The 21,814-nt window shown below is 40.7% G+C and overlaps 1 protein-coding gene and 1 pseudogene across 3 annotated transcripts in view; one reads left to right on the plus strand and one right to left on the minus strand.

Annotated features, from left to right (window-relative positions):
• The window catches only part of KLF7 (KLF transcription factor 7), a 482,827-nt gene that overhangs the window by 118,061 nt on the left and 342,952 nt on the right, over window positions 1-21,814 (plus strand). The gene's annotated exons all lie outside the window — the stretch shown is intronic.
• LOC105712801 (glyceraldehyde-3-phosphate dehydrogenase-like) lies at window positions 18,169-19,041 on the minus strand (annotated as a pseudogene).

Raw genomic sequence — 21,814 nt, forward strand, 5'->3', positions numbered from 1 at the left:
ACAAAACAAAACATAACATAACAAAATGAAACCACCAACTTATTTTTTGGTTGGTGTAAAAGTCATTGTCTTTTGCACCAACCTAATATGAGAAAGAGTGCTTGGGTTCGTCTCTCTTGTTTTGTATCTGTAGATAAAACAAACTTACAGAATTACATCACATCATCATCATCATCAGAGTCACAGGAATCAGGAACCAGAAATACGATTTTTAGGAGTCAGAGTGAAAGGAAGCACAGATCATCATCAAGAGTCCCCATTTAATAGACAGGAAAGTACAGGGTTGTCGTAGTTTAAAATTCAGAATAATAAAGGGCTAGAGCATTGCCTTATTCCCAGTCGCCATGGCTCGGGAATCTTGATGAAGTCCAAGAATTCTCCCTGGTTTGATTTAAAGTCCTCCTGCCATCCCAATTTGATTAGTTCTGTTATAACTCTGATTAGGGCATTCTGCCTCTTAAAGGAAATTGGGAGCACAAGCACAGAGCATACTAAAGCTTAAAGGGCCCTTGGGGTTCCCTAGTCTAATCCTCAGTTTCTGCAGGTGAGGAGCACACACCATGATCTTGTGAGCTGGTCCCCCCATTCAGAACACAGCAGGGTTCTGGACCCCCTGGAGTGCTAGGTTCAGAGAGACATGTGCTGTGCATGGACTCATTTTGTGCATTTCCCGTCTGGTGGTTGTGCTTTCCGTCGAAGTTACTGACTTGGCTTAACCATGCTTAGTTTGTAAGACCTTTCAGGTGAATCAGAGCACAGGATGCAGTCACTGCAAGTTGTCACACATGATTAAGGAGCTGGAGGGAGTGATTTATGTTGAAAGATTAAAATCCCTAAATATGTATGGCTGGGTGCTGGCCTGATTGAGTGGGGCTTCAGGTATTTGAAAACTGCCCAGTGGGAAGGCTGCAGTCTGTAATAGGAGTAAGACAGCTGTAAAAGACTAGAAGAGTGATATGGGTGGCAGAAATGGGATGATATTAAAACAGGGTACTGCTTCCCAGTGGAGCTAAAAAGACCAGATTCAGACAGGAAATTCTCCAATAACATTTATTTTTGACACTAGCTTTCTCTGGAATTTTCTACATCCAAAACTTGGTGTTAGGTGCAATCAGAGTCTCAGTAGCTCTTTGGAGTTCCCCACTTCTGGGGGTCCCTTTGCTTTCTCTCATTATCCCTTCACTAAGATCCCCCACTCTTTCTCCAGCTGCCCTTTGCTCCCCAAGCCCTCACTGTCCACCTCCCACCACTCCCAATCAAATGGAGCCCGGATTTTAAGTAAGGACTATGAAGCTAGAGGTAACTGAATAGATAAACTATTTCCTATTAAACTACCTGCCAGACAATTAATGAATCTCCAAGTAACACTGACCAAGCCCTTAGTGACTGTTGAGACATTTCAACATTGTGTGTGTTTGTATTTTTGTGTATAAAGAGCGGAGGGCGTGGATGTGGGATCATTGACCAATCATAGTGGTTCAAGGAAGACTTCTTAAGGAAGTGACGTTTAAGGCAAAAACTGAAGGATGAGCCTGAGTTAGCAGGTCAGGAGGATGGGAGGGAAGGGGTGTATCTTAGTTCAGATTGCTATAGCCATATACCATAGACTGGGTAGTTTAAACAATAGAAATTGATGGCTTATAGTTCTGGAGTCTGAGAAGTCCAAGATCAAGGTGTTGGCTGATTTAATTCCTCTGGATGGCCCTCTTCCTGGTTTGCAAATGGCAGCCTTCTCACTGTATTCTGACATGGTTGGGGGGAGACATAGAGAGAGAGAGGGGAGCTGGAGAGAGAGAGAGAGAGAGAGAGAGCGCTAGTATTTTTTCCACTTCCTATAAAGGCACTCATCCCATTATGGGAGCTACACCTTCATGACTTTATCTAAATAAATTACCTCCCAAAGACCCAGCCTCCTAACCTTGGCCTATCTGGGCTTTTTCTGCATGACTTCTTCACTAAGCATAATCATTTCTAGCTTTTGATTTAAAGTGAGAGACAGGGGATTCTTCCTTTCATGTGAACACTTAGAGGCCATTGTAGGGTTATTATTTGGTCTAATTTCAATATTTATTTGTGTCAGGGAATAGGGAGGCCTGAGGAGAGGGAAAGAGATAGGGGCATGGCTGGTCGGTGGAGCAGTCAGAACTCACACAGTATTTATTGATTAAGTTTGCCATCTTACATGGCATGGTTCATGGTGCCCCAAAACAATTACAACAGTAACAACAAAGGTCACTGATCACAGATCTCATAACAGATATAAAAATCATGAAAAAGTTTGAAATATTGTGAAAATTACCAAAATGTGACACAGAGACAAGAAGTGAGCACATGCTATTGGAAAAATGGTACTAATAGATTTGCTCGATTGTAGGGCTGCCACAAACTTTCAATCTATATAAAACAATATCTGCGAAGCATAATTCTCTTTTCTGAAGAGCAAGTCAAAGATAATGTATCTGTGCTTCTTGCCTGCTTCAATGACTTTGACATGGCACACTAAGCCCTTCATAGTCTTCTCCTCACCCTATCCTGATTAACCCTGTGTACATTCCTGCAGCTCCCAGATCCTACCATATCCTTGAATAGCCTTTTCTTCATTTCCTGGCTTATCCCCCAACTGTTTGGGTTTCTCTGTCATACTCTTGACTTTTCTGCTAAGACCCACCTTAACAATCACCTTCTCTAGGAAGCCCTCTATGTTGGAGTTAAAGGCATTTTTCTTTATAGCACTATAGTTTCTTGTACTTATCTCTATTGAGCACATATTTCAGTATTATGCTTATTGAAATTATGTTGCGCCTTCTAGTTGCTCAGGAGTGTATATGCTTAGTTAATATTTGTTGAGTGAATGAACAAATGGTGGCATATATGTATATATATGCATATAGCATTTATGTATAAACACTCATGGATTAACAATAAACTAGAGCTCAGATAGTGTAATATTTTTCAATTTCTATTTTGTTGAGCAATTGAAAAAGCATGCATACGTTAAATCACACAGCTCCATGTAGTATAACTGATTTTTTAATGTGTAAATTGCAGGTGTATCGCCTTAAAAATAATTTCCTTAAATGTGATAAAATTTATTTTTTGGCTCGTATCTGTTAGGTTATTTTAGTGTTTTAAAATACCTGGCTTAGATCACTTGAAATTCTTAAATTATACTTTAGGCAGCTATTAGCATAATAATATTATCTATTAATAGCAAATTCTAGAGGAGTAAAGGTACCTGCAATTTACATGAATCAGAAAACTTGGTGTGATTAGTGGCATCACAACAAACCCAGCATGACTATTGTAATGACTATGCTTCCCATCACTGTAATTATCTCCTAAAACTTTTATTGGGAACATTGATTACCATTTGCTCAGTCATTCACTTTGAGAAAATGGAATGATGAACAAGTGCCAGGAGTGAAATGGTAGCTGTGCAGGGCCTGTGGAAAATACACATGGGATGGTTTCAAAGCAAACCATTTGTATTGGCCAAGAGAACTGCGTGATTTTCTGGGTTCAAAATAAATGATGGATTCCATATTTCTTTCAATTACCAAGAATTGCAGGGAAGATGAATAAGACACGGTGATTTTCTAAGGGAAAATGTGGAATGGTAATTTGTATTTGAAGAATATTAGGCAAAAAATTTCTCACTCCTCACATAGAAATGTGCATCATTTCTATTCTCATGGTTGAAGGAAGGCAGGGATTCTGTTTCCTCGTCACTATTTGAATGTGTTCACTTCTCTCCATTGCCATGCCAAGTCTGTAAGCCACGCCACCTCCATCTCTCCCCTGGGCTACTTCAACTGCCTTAAAACTGGTCTCTCCACTATTAACTGTACTTCTCCTAAATTCATTCTCTCTGCTGTAGCCTAAGTGCCTTTTCTAAACAGCAGATCTGATCATGTCATGCCTCTGCTTAAAGAACTTCTCTAACTCCCCAAATCTTTATCATGGCTAAGCATGGGTCAGATAGCAAAAGGACTTGTAGGCCATGATCACACTGTGCTGAAATTGCCTCTTGACTTGTCTGTTTCTGCCAGTGGTCTGTAAATTAGATGAAAGCAGAGACACTGCATCTGTCCTGCCCATCTTGTATCCTTAGCACTTAACATGGAGAGCTGACAGCAAGAGAGGGCTAAGAGAGGGAGCCATTCTATTTTCCAATTCTGCTTTTTGCTGCCTTTAATTCAGATCAAAGGCAAAAAGTGTTCATTTGGCCTCAGTATCTATTTCTAGCCCTTATTCTAAACTTTCCCTATACAGGTATATTTTCTTTCTGGAAGATGTCTCAAAGAACAGAATGAAAAGTGAGACGGGTTCTAATCAGGTTGTTCTGAGTATAGAAAATGTTAAGGGTGGGTTAAGATGTTTAGTCTGTTTCTCCCGGAGCCAAGTGAGAAGAACTAGAGGCTGATAGAGCAGAATTGCTGGGCACATGTGAGTGTGTGTGTGGGTGTCTGGGAGTATTGTGCTGCCAAACACTAGGATGGGTTAGCTTTGTTAGAAATTTAATGCCTGTGAGTTCTTCTGATAAAGCAGTTGCTGAGCTCTGCCTTTTCTCTCTCTCTGTCTTTTTTTTTTCTGCCAGAGAATGACCTATGTATGTCAAAATGCTTTGCTTCAGAAAGGGAAAAGTAGCAAATCACATAAGGTTACTCTTAGATGTCTGATCACTACCGTGGCCCAGATTTTAGGATTAAAAAACTGGTCTCTCCAGTTTTTAGTCTTTTTGAATGTGGTTGTATATGTGTGTGTATGTGATTGGCATTGGACCGAACCAATTTAGAAGAATGTAGCTTATATCAAATACATGAAATTGCAGAGTATGACAAAGGTAACCTAGAATATGCAGTTACAGGTAGGGTGTAGACATCTTGAGTCTTTTTCCATTTTTTAAAATTATATATATTCTTTTATTTTTTCAGTCCCCTCACATCTCCCATTGAGACTTCTTGGAAGGGTTGCTAAACAAACTTTGCTGGCTCCATTAGTTCTATCATAGACTAAAAGATAATTGTGGAAATGTTCTCCTGCCATTGCTGAACACTGTACAATGCCACAGGCACCTGGCACAGCTTAGCTCCCTTTGTCTAACAAATGGGTAATGCATTTAAACAAGCCTGGTGGATCCCTGCCAGGATGCAGACAGACTAAGAAGCAAAATAAATCTAAAAGATGCCTCTTTCACTTCCTCCCTGCACTTCCCAATGCTGGGTTCATATAGTCAAATGCAGAGGGTTAGCAAACACCAAGCAAGTTGGCTTACTGATAAACCACAAAACAAACGCGTGTCATTTGTGTTTCTTCTTGAAAATAATCAGGTGGTGAGAGCCCGCCTTGAGTTGCTGGAAAGAGCTTCAATGATTGCTTGTCACCCAAACAATTGCTTTCTTCTCTAGTTTTCCATTTGGGGCTTTGGTTTTATCTTGCTCCTTTAAGTAAAGCAGCTGACTTGACTTGTCTATGACTTTTGGGAATAATTTAATTCTTACACAGGGGCTAAGTAACTGGAGAGCAGCATGTGAGAATCCACTCTGATGCACCAGCACTCACTCACACACAGATATTCAGGCTCATCTTCCCTGCTGTCTGTGGCTTGGAGAGAGAGATGTTGGGAATCTGTGAACGTTATTTGCCTTTTTGATATTCCAACCCATCTTAGAGGGCACAGTTACAAATCTCAGCAAGAGGTGTGGAAAAGTAAAGTTTTGTATGATCAAGAGAGCATGTGGATTTTTAAACTTGAGAAATAGTGTGTTAGAGAGAAGTGGGGTCTTTTAGTGATCTAGTAAGCCTGTGCTTGGTTGAGGAGGAAACACTATGTCTTGGTTAAGGAAGAAGACAGAAAGGGAAAGAAACTAACATAAATGAGTACCCAATTAATGTCAGTGCACATTAAGTGAATTAGCATATTTGATTCTCACAACAAAGATGCTATCTATTTTACAGATGAGGAAGAGGAACATTAGAGAGATTTAATAGTTTACTCAAGTTCACCTACATGATAAGAGACAGGACTTCAAACTAGATTTCTCCAATGTCAGATAGCACTCCAATTACATTGTTTTAAATAATTGGGGAAAAAAGCCTAGCATCCTACACTTTTCCTGTGAATCGTGGAGCTGTTATTCCAAACCTTATCACAGCAGTCTTTTTCTCTTGCTATCTGGCCTGCTTTCGAATGCCTTATCCCTGCTTGGTAGCTTTGGGGAATACTCTTTGCATGCTGCAGGCCTTGCTTCCCTTTGGAGATGTGTGTGTGACAACACCATCCATGCCTTTATACAGAATTAGGAAGGAGCTCTATTTTTGTTTCTGTTTTTTTATTTTATTTTTTGTTTATTTATTTATTGAGATGGAGTCTTGCTCTTTTGCCAGGCTGGAGTACAGTGGCACAATCTTGGCTCACCGCCACCTCCATCTCCAGGTATCACCTGATTCCCTTGCCTCAGCCTCCTGAGTAGCTGGGACTACAGGTGCGTGCCACCACGCCTGGCTAAATTTTTATATTTTAGTAGAGATGGGGTTTCACCATGGCCAGGATGGTCTCGATATCCTGACCTCGTGATCCGCCTGCCTCAGCCTCCCAAAGTGCTGGGATTACAGGCGTGAGCCACTACGCCTGGCCTGTTTTTGTTTTTTTAAATTACAATAGAAAGAGTAAGGATGTGGGATGATTTTTCAAGCTCAACATTACTCTTCCGTCCATTCAGAATTAGCTTGTATATTTATTTACATAAGGTCATTAACCAACATGCATTTATGGAAGCCTCTCTATGGGCAAACCATAAGTACTTGGGAGATGCAGTCTGATGAGCTGATTTGTGTTGCCTGTGACTGTATATGTTGCAGTCTTAACCACCATACCTCAGAATGTGACTCTATTGGAGCTAGGGCCTTTAAAGAAGTAATTAAGGTAAAATGAAGTCATATGAGTAGACCCTAATCCAGTGTGACTGGTGTTTTATTAAAAGAGAAGATCAGGACACAGATACATGTACACAGAGGGAAGAAAGCTCATGTGAGGACACAGAGAGAAGGTAGCCATCTACAAGCCAAGGAGAGAAGCCCCAGAAGAAACCAAATGTGCTGGCACTTTGGTCTTGGACTTCTAACCTCTAAAACTGTGAGAAAATAAATTTCTGTTGTTTAAGCCACTCAGTCTGTGGTGTTCTATAATGGCAGCCTGAGCAAATGAATACATTGAGGAAGACTCTAGCTATAGTGAGGATTCATGAGCAGTTTAACAATCTAGTTGGAGAGATAGATGAGATATATGTATATCCGTGTATCTCTTTACATATCTCTATCTATATCTACGTGTGTAGTCAATATATCATTGACTATAAAATTAAGGCAGTAAGAAAGTTTTTCAGGATTTCAAACACTTGCTAATTGAGAAAGTGGGTAAATACCACGAAAAGGTTTTTTAGAAGCCTTGAAATTGAGCATGTTTGTTTTGGAACCTGACAATATTTGCTTTTTAGCTTTCATGAGGACAGATAAGAGTTATTCTTTTAAAAACTCCTCTAGTATACACCAGTAGGCTCAACAGGAAGGAGTTGGCAAGGCCTTTTCTGATGTTTATTGGAGCAGCCTTAGAAATAATTTTGTACCTTGGATTCTGTGATTTATTTCCATTATGAATAAATTTGGAATTTATTTTAAGGCTTTCAAAACTGGGAGTGCTGTGGTCTCAGGACTATTTTTTTAATTAAATCATTGTCTCCGTCACTGCTGGCTGCATTTCAGGTGCTGGCTGAATTCTGCACAGTGGGCTGTGTCAGCATCAGAAATGCCACTGAATGATAATAATTACAATAATTACATATATATGTATATAAAGGATAGAATTGGGTTCCAGTTCTATTTGGCTGAACTTGATATTTGACTTTACTGACTCAATTTTTTCATCCTTAAAATGAAGAAGATTGATAAGCACCCTGTTATCTCTGAAGACTGGGCACAATCATGCTTGAAAAGGAATTTGAACCCTTGAATAAAAGTGCTTTGAACACAAATTGTTATTTATTTATATTAATATATTTTATAGGTTGACATTGTAGACAGGATGAAGATCTTCCATATACTTTTGGCTCAAGACTGACTTCCAAAGAACCAAATAAACATGGTAGACAAGAAGGTCAGGAAGATCTAGTGCTTTAGAAGCACATGGACACCTCTCAGTCTCTGTGAATTAGAATTGTCACCTTTTTCTCACAGAATCTTATTCTTGAAAGACAAATTGCATTTTTGCTCCTACTCCATAGCCAAATATCCTCTTTCCGGCTCCCTTCCCACTGTCTCCTTCCTCCAAACTTGTTAATTTGGTTTCAAGAGAAATGGAGTGAATCATTCAGCAAGGAGAAAACACTGACCATCTAGAGTCTTCAGTATTGATTTAGAATTCACTTTAATATGGTCTAAATTATGGCTAAATAACAAACAAGGAAAAGATGGTGGAGAGGAGAAGAGTGGCTAATACAGTAAAGCCCATGGAAACAAAACAGAACCTAAGTGCACGCTGAGCTCAGGGCCAGGGCCTGAGGGACACATATAATACCCAGAACTAGTTCTTGGCCTCTAGGAGTTAAGAGTCTGTTGGGGAGAAAAGGCATGCTAACAGTTTGAGACACAATGAGATGATTTATGGCTGTCACCAGAGCATCACCTCCCTTTCATCTCCAGATTATGGAGTGCTTATTTTTCTTACTCCCAAGGGGACCTGAAAATTCATATGCAATCTCTCATGTTTAGGAAAGCATGCTGGTAGCAGAGGGACACCTCATCCAGGTGAGGGGAGCCACAGTTGTGTTCACCTCCTACGGATGTTACCTCTAACAGCATGACCTATTGCAGTGGATTCTTCTCCTGTTCAATTTACAACCATCTCCAGCTCCAGAAAGGAGCCCTCCAGTGCTTGGCCATGATGGATTCAGATTCTTGATCTGAGCCCTGACCTCTTTTCTGTCCCTGCACCTCCAAAAGGAAATCTCATAGATCTTTAGAGCACATAAGTTATGACATCCCTGTTCCCAGAAAGGGATGATGATGATTACCCTTTTGAGAACTATTTTAAGGTGACTTTCTCTCACATATTTTGTTAAAAGGGGAAGAAAAAACAACTAAAGAAAGTGAACTAAAACACAGGAGTGGTCAATTATCAGATAAGACAAGAAATATGTGCTGAGCAGCAACAAAATGATAAACATTTTAATAATCCTGATTTTATTTAACTTCCACAATAAAGCCCACACAGTAACTATTCTTCTTCCCATTTTTTTGAACAGAAAGCTGAGGCTCACAGGAGTTAAATACCTTGCTCAAAGTTACACATTTAATATAGCCAATATAGCATCTACTTTCTGTTTCAGGATAGTGCTCCTTCTAATGTACCACAGCTGCTCCTGTATCAAAAGAGGACACACTTCCATTGGGATTGGAATGTTCTGGATGCAGGTTTATGAGGAAGAGTTATTTGAACTGGTTCTTGATTAAATTTTAGGGTTTGGCTAGATGGTGGAAGAAGGCACGGTTATTCCTGGACTGGACGGATTAGTGTGACTGAAACCACAGGTTGAAAAAGTGTAAGATGTACTTTGAAGACTGTGTATAGACTGTTATGGCTGGAGAGGAGGGTTCATTCATATTACAAAATGGCACCCAGCCAAAGAGAGGAGAACAACGAAGATTGCTTCTGCCATTATTGTGATTTGGGATTTTCAGGCACCTCTGTTAAATGAGGACAAACAGTGCTGACCTTCTCTCCTGGGCAGGCTGTGATTCTGAATAATCAGTGACTGAGAAGTGGTGTGCTCCATTATCTGAGGCATGATATTATATCCACCAGCTATTTTGTGCATGCAGTTGGATTTTTGCTCAGTTGAAATGATTCTCTCAGTGTGAGCTCAATAACAAGGGGCATGATGGTAGTATTTTTCTATGTTGCCAGAAACTAGGTCTGAATTTCTTCCAGCGCCTCCTGCTCTAAAGCACCTCTTATGATTAATTAACCTTTTGTGGAGTAACTAGGACATCTGTGTGGGATGAGATGTACTTTGGTCAGACTTCAGTTTTTAGTTGTTCAGCAAGAGGATAATTAATTATAAGAGCTGAATCTGAACAGAGGATTGTTGGAGGAAGTCCAAATGAAGCAAAACATCTAATTATCAATGAACAGGAAGTTTTTTTTAAATTGTCGTTATTGTGGGAGTGAATAAAATACTTAATGCAATATAAATAAGAGGTAGTAACAACTTAAGATGCCTGCTTTGGGTGTACACTTCTTGTAAAAAATTTGGGATATTTGTTTTTTTGGAGATAAAGTACAATGAACTAATCATAACTAGACAAATTGGAAACAGAGGCCAAGTTAGTATCTAAAATAAATATTGCCTTTTGAGATAATTGTTGTGTTACCTTTAACAAAGGTATATCTAGAACATCTGGCTATTACCATTGACAAATACAATAAACATCTCTCACCTAGAGAACAAGGTTGGATTAAGATGCAAAGTGAGAAATAAAATACAGGAGGCTAAAAACAGTGCAAAATCAATTTCTTTAACATAAATGGTTACTGTGATAGAGATGGTCTCCCAATGCTTAGCTTTCCAAAGTGAATCGCCTCCCGTATTTAGCCCACATCTCCATGATACAGATCTTCTACAAAACCCCAAAAGCTGTCACAGTCAGAGATTCCAGCTTCACTTCCTTGACTATGGTGACAGGGTAGGTTAGTGGATAGTGTGAGAAATTTCCACTCTCAAACAAAAGGATCCCACATTCACTGATAACTTCTTCAGAAGTACTGCACTATCTATTTAATGAGAGAATATGATTGTAGCTCATGTTTATAAATATCAACACACTTCCATTGGCATGACGATGGTATGTCCTTTCTTGTTTATTTCTCCTGCTGCTTAATAGCTTTCATTCCTACTTTCTTTCTCTCTGCCTCATGGCTTCTGCTGCTTCATGTCAGTACTTACAGCCTATTCTTTGTGTTATCTCAGTTTCTACAGCTTTCTATTGTCTGCTGCTGTTGGGAGACAATTCTCCTTGGGTCTCTTGCATTTCTGCACATCTTGTGATCAGGGGCATTGACAACTTTTGTTTTGGACCGTCTTTTCATGGATGTTTGCATAGCAAATGGCTTGGAATATGGTGATAGGGTCACTCTCCAGAGTGAAGGAGCTTTACTTTCTGTTTAGTATAATAAAGATAATGTCTCCTTTGGGGCAAAGATAGGGCAAGTTTGCTAGCAATTCATTATAAAAGATTTAGGTTTCCTAGGTTCAAGATTTCTTGAGTGTGATGCAAATCTACTATTAGACTATTCTGGTATTGCTATAAAGAAATACCTGATAATTGTGGTTCTTGCCATTACTTTTAATGAAAAAAAAAAAAAAAACCTGAGACTGGGTAACTTATAAAGAAAAGAAGTTTAATGGGCTCACAGTGCTGCAGGTTGTATAGAAAGCATGGCCCTGGCATCTACTTGGCTTCCAGTGAGGTGAGGCCTTGGGAAGCTTACAATCATGGTAGAAGGCAAAGGGGAGCCTATGTACCACATGGCAAGAGTGGGAGCAAGAGAGAGAGTGCGGGGAAGTGTCACATGCTGTTAAATAGCAAGATCTCATGAGAACTCACTCACTGTCATGAGGACAGTACCAAACCATGAGGGATCTACCCCACATGACTCAAATACTTCCCATCCAGGCCCCATATCTAACAAGGGCAATTACATCTCAACATGAGATTTGGAGGGGGCATTCAAACTTTATCACCTACTACATTGCATGGCTGTTCCGTGTCACACCTTTGGAAGTTAGAGGGCTGGGGGACAAGAGAAATTGAGGCAAATATGAAGCTTATGCTTGCTGAACTGTGAGTAATAAGTGCTTTGTCTCTTACATAGGTGTCTTGTGTTTTCTGCCAGCATCCATTAAAGGATGACCAGCTAAGTTGTTAGCTTGCAAGGAAGGTTAGATCACTATTTTTGACTTGTGTGTCTTATATTCCAACACCCTAGAGGACCTGACAAAATCAGGTAGTCACCATCCAGAATAGATAATCCTGGTAGCAATAAGCTCTTATGCTAGGCCATCTTTTTTTTTTTTCATTGCATTTTAGGTTTTGGGGTACATGTGAAGAACATGCAAGATTGTTGCCTAGGTACACACGTGGCAGTGTGATTTGCTGCCTTCCTCCCCTTCACCTATATGTGGCATGTCTCCCAATGTTCTCTCTCCCCCACTTCCTACCCCCCGCTGTCCCCTCCTCTATTTCCCCCCAACAGACCCCAGTGTATAGTGCTCCCCTCCCTGTGTCCATGTGTTCTCATTGTTCAACACCCGTTTATGAGTGAGAACATGCGGTGTTTGATTTTGTGTTCTTGTGTCTGTTTGCTGAGAATGATGGTTTCCAGGTTCATCCATGTCCCTACAAAGGACATGAACTCATCGTTTTTGATGGCTGCATGATATTCCATGGTGTATATGTGCCACATTTTCCCTGTCCAGTCTATCATCGATGGGCATTTGGGTTGGTTCCAGGTCTTTGCTATTGTAAACTGTGCTACAATGAACATTCGTATGCATGTGTCCTTATAGTAGAACGATTTATAATCCTCTGGATATATACCCAGTAAAGGGATTGCTGGGTCTAGGTCCTTGAGGAATCGCCACACTGTCTTCCACAATGGTTGAACTAATTTACACTCCCACCAACAGTGTAAAAGTGTTCCTATTTCTCCACATCCTCTCCAGCATCTGTTGTCTCCAGATTTTTTAATGATCGCCATTCTAACTGCCATGAGATGGTATCTCAATGTAGTTTTGATTTGCATTTCTCTAATGATCAGTGATGATGAGCATTTTTTCATATGTTTGTAGGCCTCATGTATGTCTTCTTTTGTAAAGTGTCTGTTCATATCCTTCGCCCAATTTTGAATGGACTTGTTTGTTTTCTTCTTGTAAATCTGCTTTAGTTCATGGTAAATTCTGGATATCAGCCCTTTGTCAGATGGGTAAACTGCAAAAATTTTTTCCCATTCTGTTGGTTGCCGATTCACTCTAATGACTGTTTCTTTAGCCATGCAGAAGCTGTGGAGTTTAATCAGGTCTCATTTGTCTATGTTGGCTTTTGTTGTCAATACTTTTGGTGTTTTGGTCATGAAGTCCTTGCCTACGCCTATGTCCGGAATGGTTTTACCTAGATTTTCTTCTAGGGGTTTTATGGTGTTAGGTCTTATGTTTAAGTCTTTAATCCATCTGGAGTTAATTTTAGTGTAAGGTGTCAGGAAGGGGTCCAGTTTCTGCTTTCTGCATATGGCTAGCCCGTTTTCCCAACACCACTTATTAAACAGGGAATCCTTTCCCCATTGCTTGTTTTTGTCAGGTTTGTCAAAGATCGGATGGTTGTAGATATGTTGTGTTGCCTCTAAGGCCTCTGTTCTGTTCCATTGGTCTATATCTCTGTTTTGGTACCAGTACCATGCTGTTTTGATTACTGTAGCCTTGTAGTAGAGTTTGAAGTCCGGTAGTGTGATGCCTCCCACTTTGTTCTTTTTGCTTAGAATTGACTTGGCTATGCAGGCTCTCTTTTGGTTCCATATAAAGTTTAAGGTGGTTTTTTCCAGTTCTGTGAAGAAGGTCATTGGTAGCTTGATGGGGATAGCATTGAATCTGTAAATTACTTTGGGGAGTATGGCCATTTTCACGATATTGATTCTTCCTAACCATGAACATGGAATGTTTCTCCATCTGTGTGTGTCCTCTCTTATTTCGTTGAGCAGTGGTTTGTAGTTCTCCTTGAAGAGGTCCTTTATGTTCCTTGTTAGTTGTATTCCTAGGTATTTTATTCTCTTTGTAGCAATTGTGAATGGCAGTTCGTTCTTGATTTGGCTCTCTTTAAGTCTGTTATTGGTGTATAGGAATGCTTGTGATTTTTGCACATTGATTTTGTATCCTGAGACTTTGCTGAAGTTGCTTATCAGTTTCAGGAGATTTTGGGCTGAGACGATGGGGTCTTCTAGATATACAATCATGTCATCTGCAAATAGAGACAATTTGACTTCCTCCTTTCCTATTTGAATACCCTTTATTTCTTTTTCTTGCCTGATTGCTCTGGCTAGAACTTCCAGTACTACATTGAATAGGAGTGGCGAGAGAGGGCATTCTTGTCTAGTGCCAGGTTTCAAAGGGAATGCTTCCAGTTTTTGCCCATTCAGTATGATATTGGCTGTTGGTTTGTCATAAATAGCTTTCATTATTTTGAGATACGTTCCATCAATACCTAGTTTATTGAGGGTTTTTAGCATAAAGGGCTGTTGAATTTTGTCGAAGGCCTTCTCTTCGTCGATTGAGATAATCATGTGATTTTTGTCTTTGGTTCTGTTTATGTGGTGAATTACATTTATAGACTTGTGTATGTTGAACCAGCCTTGCATTCTCAGGATGAATCCTACTTGATCATGGTGGATAAGCTTTTTGATGTGCTGTTGCAATCGGCTTGCCAGTATTTATTGAAGATTTTTGCATCTATGTTCATCATTGATATTGGCCTGAAGTTTTCTTTTCTTGTTGAGTCTCTGCTGGGTTTTGGTATCAGGATGATGTTGGTCTCATAAAATGATTTGGGAAGGACTCCCTCTTTTTGGATTATCTGGAATTGTTTCAGAAGGAATGGTACCAGCTCTTCTTTGTATGTCTGGTAGAATTCGGCTGTGAACCCATCTGGACCTGGGCTTTTTTTGGATGGTAGGCTCTTAATTGCTGCCTCAACTTCAGACCTTGTTATTGGTCTATTCAGGGTTTCAGCTTCTTCCTGGTTTAGGGTTGGGAGGGTGCAAGTGTCCAGGAATTTATCCATTTCTTCCAGGTTTCCTAGTTTATGCGCATAGAGTTGTTTGTAATAATCTCTGATGATGGTTTGAATTTCTGTGGAATCTGTGGAGATATCCCCTTTATCGTTTTTTATTGCATCTATTTGATTATTCTCTCTTTTCTTTTTTATTAATCTGGCTAGTGGTCTGTCTATTTTGTTGACCTTTTCAAAAAACCAGCTCCTGGATTTATTGATTTTTTGAAGGGTTTTTTGTGTCTCTATCTCCTTCAGTTCTGCTCTGATCTTAGTTATTTCTTGTCTTCTGCTAGGTTTTGAGTTTTTTTGATCTTGCTCCTCTAGCTCTTTCAATTTTGATTATAGGGTGTCAATTTTAGATCTCTCCTTGCTTCTCATGTGGGCATTTATTGCTATATATTTTCCTCTAGAGACCACTTTAAATATGTCCCAGAGATTCTGGTATGTTGTGTCTTTGTTCTCGTTGGTTTCGAAGAACATCTTTATTTCTGCCTTCATTTCATTGTTTATCCAGTCAACATTCAAGAGCCAGTTTTTCAGTTTCCATGAAGCTGTGCGGTTCTGAGTTAGCTTCTGAATTCTGAATTCTAACTTAATTGCATTGCTAGGCCATCTTATAGGCCAGTCCATAGATTGCTGCCTTTGGATCATGTCCTCCTTCTTGGACCAGTCATCTGTGATCAAGTTTTTAAGGTCATTGTGTTCAAATATTTGGGCTTATGAAAGAGGAACTCATTTAAAGGGGGCAGTGGGAAAATGCTTTGAGGTTATCAGAAGCAGACATTGAAACTTGTGCTTTCACAGACTTTCCTGTGCTTTCTGAGATTTTTGCCAACAGCAATGAGTGTATGTCTTCTGCAACTCACCAGTTTTCTGCCTAAACAGGAAGCATTTGATAAATCTTCTGTTTCTAATACTGGATATCTGAATGAATGCTTGGGTTTGCTGTCATGGTTGTCTTAGCATTTATTTCTCCATGGAAGAGCAGCCATGAGGTTGACTGGGACTACCCCCACTGCCAGGTTCACATATGTACCCTCACTGGCTTAAATCGGTCAGCAAATTCCTTCCCTTTTGTCGTGGTGATTGATGCAGAGGTAAATGTCAATGGCTTATGACTTTAGGCCATTGCTTGGGAAGCTCGATTTTTCTGAATAATCTGGTATGGGAATGTGAATCCTAAACTATAGCTTCCATTTGTCCCCAAAGAGGGAAGCTAGACTGAAGTTAAAGGTTGCACTTAAAGGAAGGAAGATCCAAGAGAATATAAAAAATTGGAGCTAGAGCCCTAATCAAACTGTCTGCAAAGTCTACATAATTTCTGGGCTTTCAGTTGTATGAGCCAATAAATTAACCTTATTGTTAATGCCAGTTCGAGTTGGGTTTTCTAATACTTACCACCAATATCATCCCAAGTGATACATTTACCAATTTTTGTAACATCTGAGCTCATTCATGGGTTAGTGTTCTGAGATTATAGAGGTGATGCAGACATCTTTCTAAAATTAGGTCAGTGCACTTTGGGCCTGGAGCATCAGATACAGCAGTTTCATTGGTGTAAATCAGGTGTAAGTGACTGCTCTTTTTCCAGCAACTGGCACATAGTATGTGCTCCTATACATTTGTGGGATGAATCAATAAATGCTGCCTGTTGCTCCCCAGAATTTATCTGTTACGTTCCTGCCTATGGTCACTCTTTGATTGCCTTGAATGGGCCTTGGCTGCAGGATTTGGAGAATGAAGTTAATTATTAAAGAGTTAAATAAAAAGATAAAAATTTCTGCTCTTTCCACAAACAGTGGCTACCCATATCATCTTGGGCTCCACATTCTCCAGGGATGGGTTTTCACACTGGTGATTCAGCAGCCAGGCCATACTACTTAATGAAAAGTTATAATTTTGGTTTGAACTGTTCAGTGGCTCATTATAATCTGCAGCTTACATCTTATGGTAAAAGGACTGAGTAACTAGTTTTGCTTAAGTACAATATTATTTTCTTTTTTTAAACTTTATTTTAAAAAAATTAATGTTAATTTTTAAGTTCCAGGATACATGTGCAAGATGTGCAGGATTGTTACATAGGTAAATGTGTGCCATGGTGGTTTGGTGCACTATCAACCCATCATCTAGGTATTAAGCCCAGCATACATTAGCTATTTTCCCCAATGCTCTCCCTTCCCCAAACCCCCCCATGACAGGCCCCAGTGTGTGTTGTTTCCCTCCCTGTGTCCATGTGTTCTCATTGTGCAGCTCTCACTTGTAAGTGAGAATATGTGAGTTGGTTTTCTGTTCCTGCTTTCGCTTGCTGAGGATAACGGCTTCCATGTCCCTGCAGAGGACATGATCTCATTCCTTTTTATGGCTGCATAGTAACCCATGGTGTATATGAGGTACAATGTTATTTTCTTCAGAAAGTAATCAGATCTAGAGTTGTGTTTTAGATCTCAGCACTGCCCCATTTAAGTACAAAATAATAATAATTATCATAATATCTTTATAACTGAAAACTTCCAGATAAAAAAAATCAAGACCCAGATGACCTTTCCCAATGTACAGGTCTCTCTTCCATCTGTTTTAGGTGAAAGGACTAACAAGAATCACACCAAAAGTGAGAGAATAATTAGAATGACAAGATTAGAACAGCCTTGCTAACCATGGCCATGGCTGTGCTAAAATGACAAAGAATCCTGGTCAGACCACAAGTTAATACTCCCAGCTCGCCAGGCCACATGCTTGCTGATACCAAGATTTTCTAGGGGATGTGGGAAACAGTTGAAATTGGAATATCTGGGTCAGCATAACTTAATGTGCACTATGACAAAAATCTGACTTGATTTGCCTTCCCCAATGTTCAGAGTGTTCTCTTCCTCTCTTTCCAATGCTGGGTACACCCCAAACACGAATTTCTCCTAATGTCCTCTATGAACAGGACATTCACAAGTTCCAGCAAGTAGGTAGCAAAGTTATTATGCAAAGCCTGACCACCTAGGAATAAGGCAGAAAGGCTTCTCTCCTCAAAGGGGCACTATTTATACCACTCAACCCACCCATGCACCTTGGAGTGCCTTTCTGGAGTCTTTTTTTTTTTTTTTTGGCTGAGCACAGGGGACTTTATGGATGGAACACAACAATGTGGGGCTCCCTAGGCCACTCCCTCTTCAAGGGTTCTGCATGGAAACTGTGAGGAGGGGAGATTCTCAGTGTGGTGGGGGACTCAGTGTCGCAGGGACTCCCCAGCAGTGAGGGCCTCTATCTTCCTCTTGTGCTGTCACTGGGGCTGGTGGTCCAGGGGTTTCACTCCTTGGAGGCCAAGTGGGCCATGAGGTCCACCACCCTGTTGCTTTAGCCAAATTTATTGTCATACCAGGAAATAAGCTTGACAAAGTGGTAATTGAGGGCAATGCCAGCCCAGCATCGAAGGTGGAAGACTGGGTGTTGCTGTTGAAGTCAGAGGACACCACCTGGTGCTCCGTGTAGCCCAGGATGCCCTTGATGGGGCCCTCTGATGCCTGCTTCACCACCTTCTTGATGTCGTAATATTTGGCGGTTTTTCCAGATGGAAAGTCAGGTCCACCACTGACATGTTGGCAGTGGGGACACGGAAGGCTATGCCAGCCACCTTCCTGTTCAGGGATGACCTTGCCCACAGCCTTGGCAGCACCAGTAGAGGCAGGGATGATGTTTTGGAGAGCCCTGTGGCCGTCACGCCAGTTTCCTGGAGGGGCCATCCACAGTCTTCTGGGTGGCAGTAATGACATGGACTGTGGTTATGAGTCCTTCTATGATACCAAAATTGTCGTGGATGACCTTGACCAGGGGTGCTAAGCAGTTGGTGGTGCAGGAGGCATTGCTGAAGATCTTGAGGCTGTTGTCATACTTCTCATGGTTCATGCCCATCACGATCATGGGGGCATCAGCAGAGGGGGCAGATATGATGACCCTTTTGGCTCCACCCTGCTAGTGAGCCCCAGCTTTCTCCATGGTGGTGAAGATGCCAGTGGACTCTACCACGTACTCAGTGCCAGCATCGCCCCACTTGCTTTTGGAGGGATCTAGCTCCTGGAAGATGGTGATGGGATTTCCACTGATGATAAGCTTCCCATTCTCAGCCTTCATGGTGCCATGGAATTTGCCATGGGTGGAATCATACTGGAACATGTAGACCATGTAGTTGAGGTCAATGCAGGGGTCATTGATGGTGACAATATCCACTTTAGCAGAGTTAAAAGCAGCCCTGATGACAAGGCACCCAATACGACCAAATCTGCTGACTCTGACCTTCACCTTCTCCATGGTGTCTCAGGGATGTGGCTGCTGATAGGAGAGAAGATGCAGCTGTCTGTCAAACAGGAGGAGCAGAGAGCCTCTTTCTGGAGTCTTAGAGGTAGTTCACAGAGAAACCCAGATTAAATGATTGACTTAAAGCTAAACTTAAAACTAAAGCCATGTGTCATTGGGGAGAATAAAGGGCCTGCTGAAGTCTCAAACAAAGGGTCTCTGTCCTGCTCAAATTTGAATTCAAAGATACCCTTTTGCCAACTACATTCTCCATAGTTTTTCTGATTGGATTGCATTTCAGTCTTTACGATTTCATTAATGTAGCTTTAGGCACACTTATTTTCCTAAAGTCCAGGCTATTTCTAATTCATTCTGTATTTAGAAGTCCAAAATATCATCGTCAGTTTCCCTGAAGCATCATGACTGGTTAACGTTATCAACAGACTCTTCTGTCTAGAAAAAAAATTTCTGTTAACCATTTCCCTATGGTATCCTTCCCAGCAGTAAAATTCTCAGCAAAGCTACTTGATTTCTTAGGCACTCATTTTTTTTTTTTCATAATGAGGCTGCCAACAGATGCCCATATAATGGAAATCTCCATTGACAACCATGGATTTTCTCTATCCAAGCTTTGTAATCTGCATCAAGAAAGCACTTTCAATATCCTCTGTCTTTCTGGATGGTCTGTGTCCCCTTTTGTCATTATACAAATCCTCTTCACCATGCTTCTACCTTCATGTGTGTGCATTTCTGTACAGCAGTATATCCTCTTACCCTTATTATAGCAGTTGATTATATGTACTTTGCTTTATTATTCTTTTCTCCAGTGTTTTTTTTCTTCTAAGCATGGATTTATTTCATCCAGCTGGTTCTAAGAATAGGAACCATATCTTCTAATTCTTCTTATGCCTCTAAATAGCACTTAGCACATTGAAGATGCCTAACAAATATACTTCACTAATAATATCAGCTTTCTGGTCTTTGCTCCATTTGCATTAATTTGCTTTCCCTTAAAAATTCCTCAAATTTATTTGTTATAATTAATATGTAAATTGTTTAGAAAACATTCTCAGGCCTCTTATAAACTCATTTCACCTAGTCACAGATATACTGTAGCTGAATTTTGACTGGAAAGGAACCTTGGGTGTATGAGCTGTGACGTGACTATATTCCTGTGTTTAACTCAGCATCTTACTGGTGGCTTTTCATTACTGCAACTCTAACTGGTTTATTAAGGGTGCTAAACTCAGTGGAGTTTAGCTAAGAAATATCTTTTATCCTTCTTTCATGACTGCCCTTAATTATTGTACTTGATCAGATTTCCCTTCTATGCTTCCTTGGTGACAACTTGGGCAAACCACACAGCCTTTCAGTCAATTTCAAAGGGTTAACAAACAGTCTCATTTTCCAGTATTAAATAAAATAGCACAACTCAATCTAATATAAAAACTTAAATCTTCCATCTAATGGAAACTTCTTCCCCAATACACACGCTTCTCCACCTCATCCCAGGGTCCTTCAGAGAAAACATGATTCCTCAGGGCTATAGACAAGCAATGAAACATGGCCTGATTCCCTTTTGGTTCTCCACTTGGCTCTTTCACTCTCAGCACTCCACTCAGCAGGCTGCTCTCAGACTCTTACAGAGTTGAGCTGTCAAAAAGGGAGGAGGGGTAGACGGTGGCAGAGTTTCTAATGTGGCTGCTATGTGTATAACGGTGTCAGAGTTCCTTGTGTGGCAAATGCCCCATTGCTGAATTTCTTTAAATTTTGTGTTTTGTAGGTAGTTGGGGGCCCTCCCCACCATACCCGCCCCCCACAGGGGAGTCTGTCTTGCACAGGGGAGTGTATTCTCTGGCTGACCTCTTGTGACACCCTCTCAGTTCTTTGCTCCAGTCATATAGCCCACTGAACTTTCCTTTGCTGGAGGGACCCTGATCCTGATTCCTGTCAAGATGGCCCTAGAATGGGCACCCCCAGTGGCATCACATGGCCCATAAATCATCCTGCCTTGGGCTGATAGAAGTGCAGCTGACTTACTCTATCATCTTCTCAGCTTGTTTATTCTCCAGGGACAGTTACTATCCTGGAGGACAGTCCAGGTTCTCTCAAGAACTCTTTCTTGCTCCACTTACTAAAATCATTCCCTAGTGGGCTAAGATGCTGGTCTCTTGAATGCAAGGGGTTGTGCTGAAGCCCCTTTTACTTGGCTGGGAGGGTTTGCAGGGGGTTAAGGGTGGCAGACCACCCTCATTTCCTTTTCCATGGAAATGGAGACTGGAAAAACCACTCCCCTGAATTTCTCTGAAGAATCTTCTCTCTTGTGTGCAGCAGACTGTGAATGATGGGCTAAGGTTCCCAGACCAGTTTGGGCCACTTCTTACTTAGCTAGTCCTGCAGGAAGGGTCTTTGAAATATGGGACATAGAACTCTTCTGGTTTTAGCCTTGGAGATGTCAGGTGAAGTCTCAGTTAACACCATGTCATGATACAAAAACAATTTGTGTCACTAAAAGTCTCATGTTTTCTTAATGAAAAATGAAGTACGAATGCACACATTCCTTTAATGTTTATTCCAGATTCTTCTACATGATTCTTTTTTTTTTTTTTTTGAGACAGAGTCTTGCTCTTTCACCAGGCGCCAGGCTGGAGTGCAGTGGCAT

Source organism: Aotus nancymaae, unplaced genomic scaffold (assembly GCF_030222135.1).
Source record: "Aotus nancymaae isolate 86718 unplaced genomic scaffold, 86718_ANA_hifiasm-v0.15.2.pri h1tg000008l, whole genome shotgun sequence".
Lineage (NCBI taxonomy): Eukaryota > Metazoa > Chordata > Mammalia > Primates > Aotidae > Aotus > Aotus nancymaae.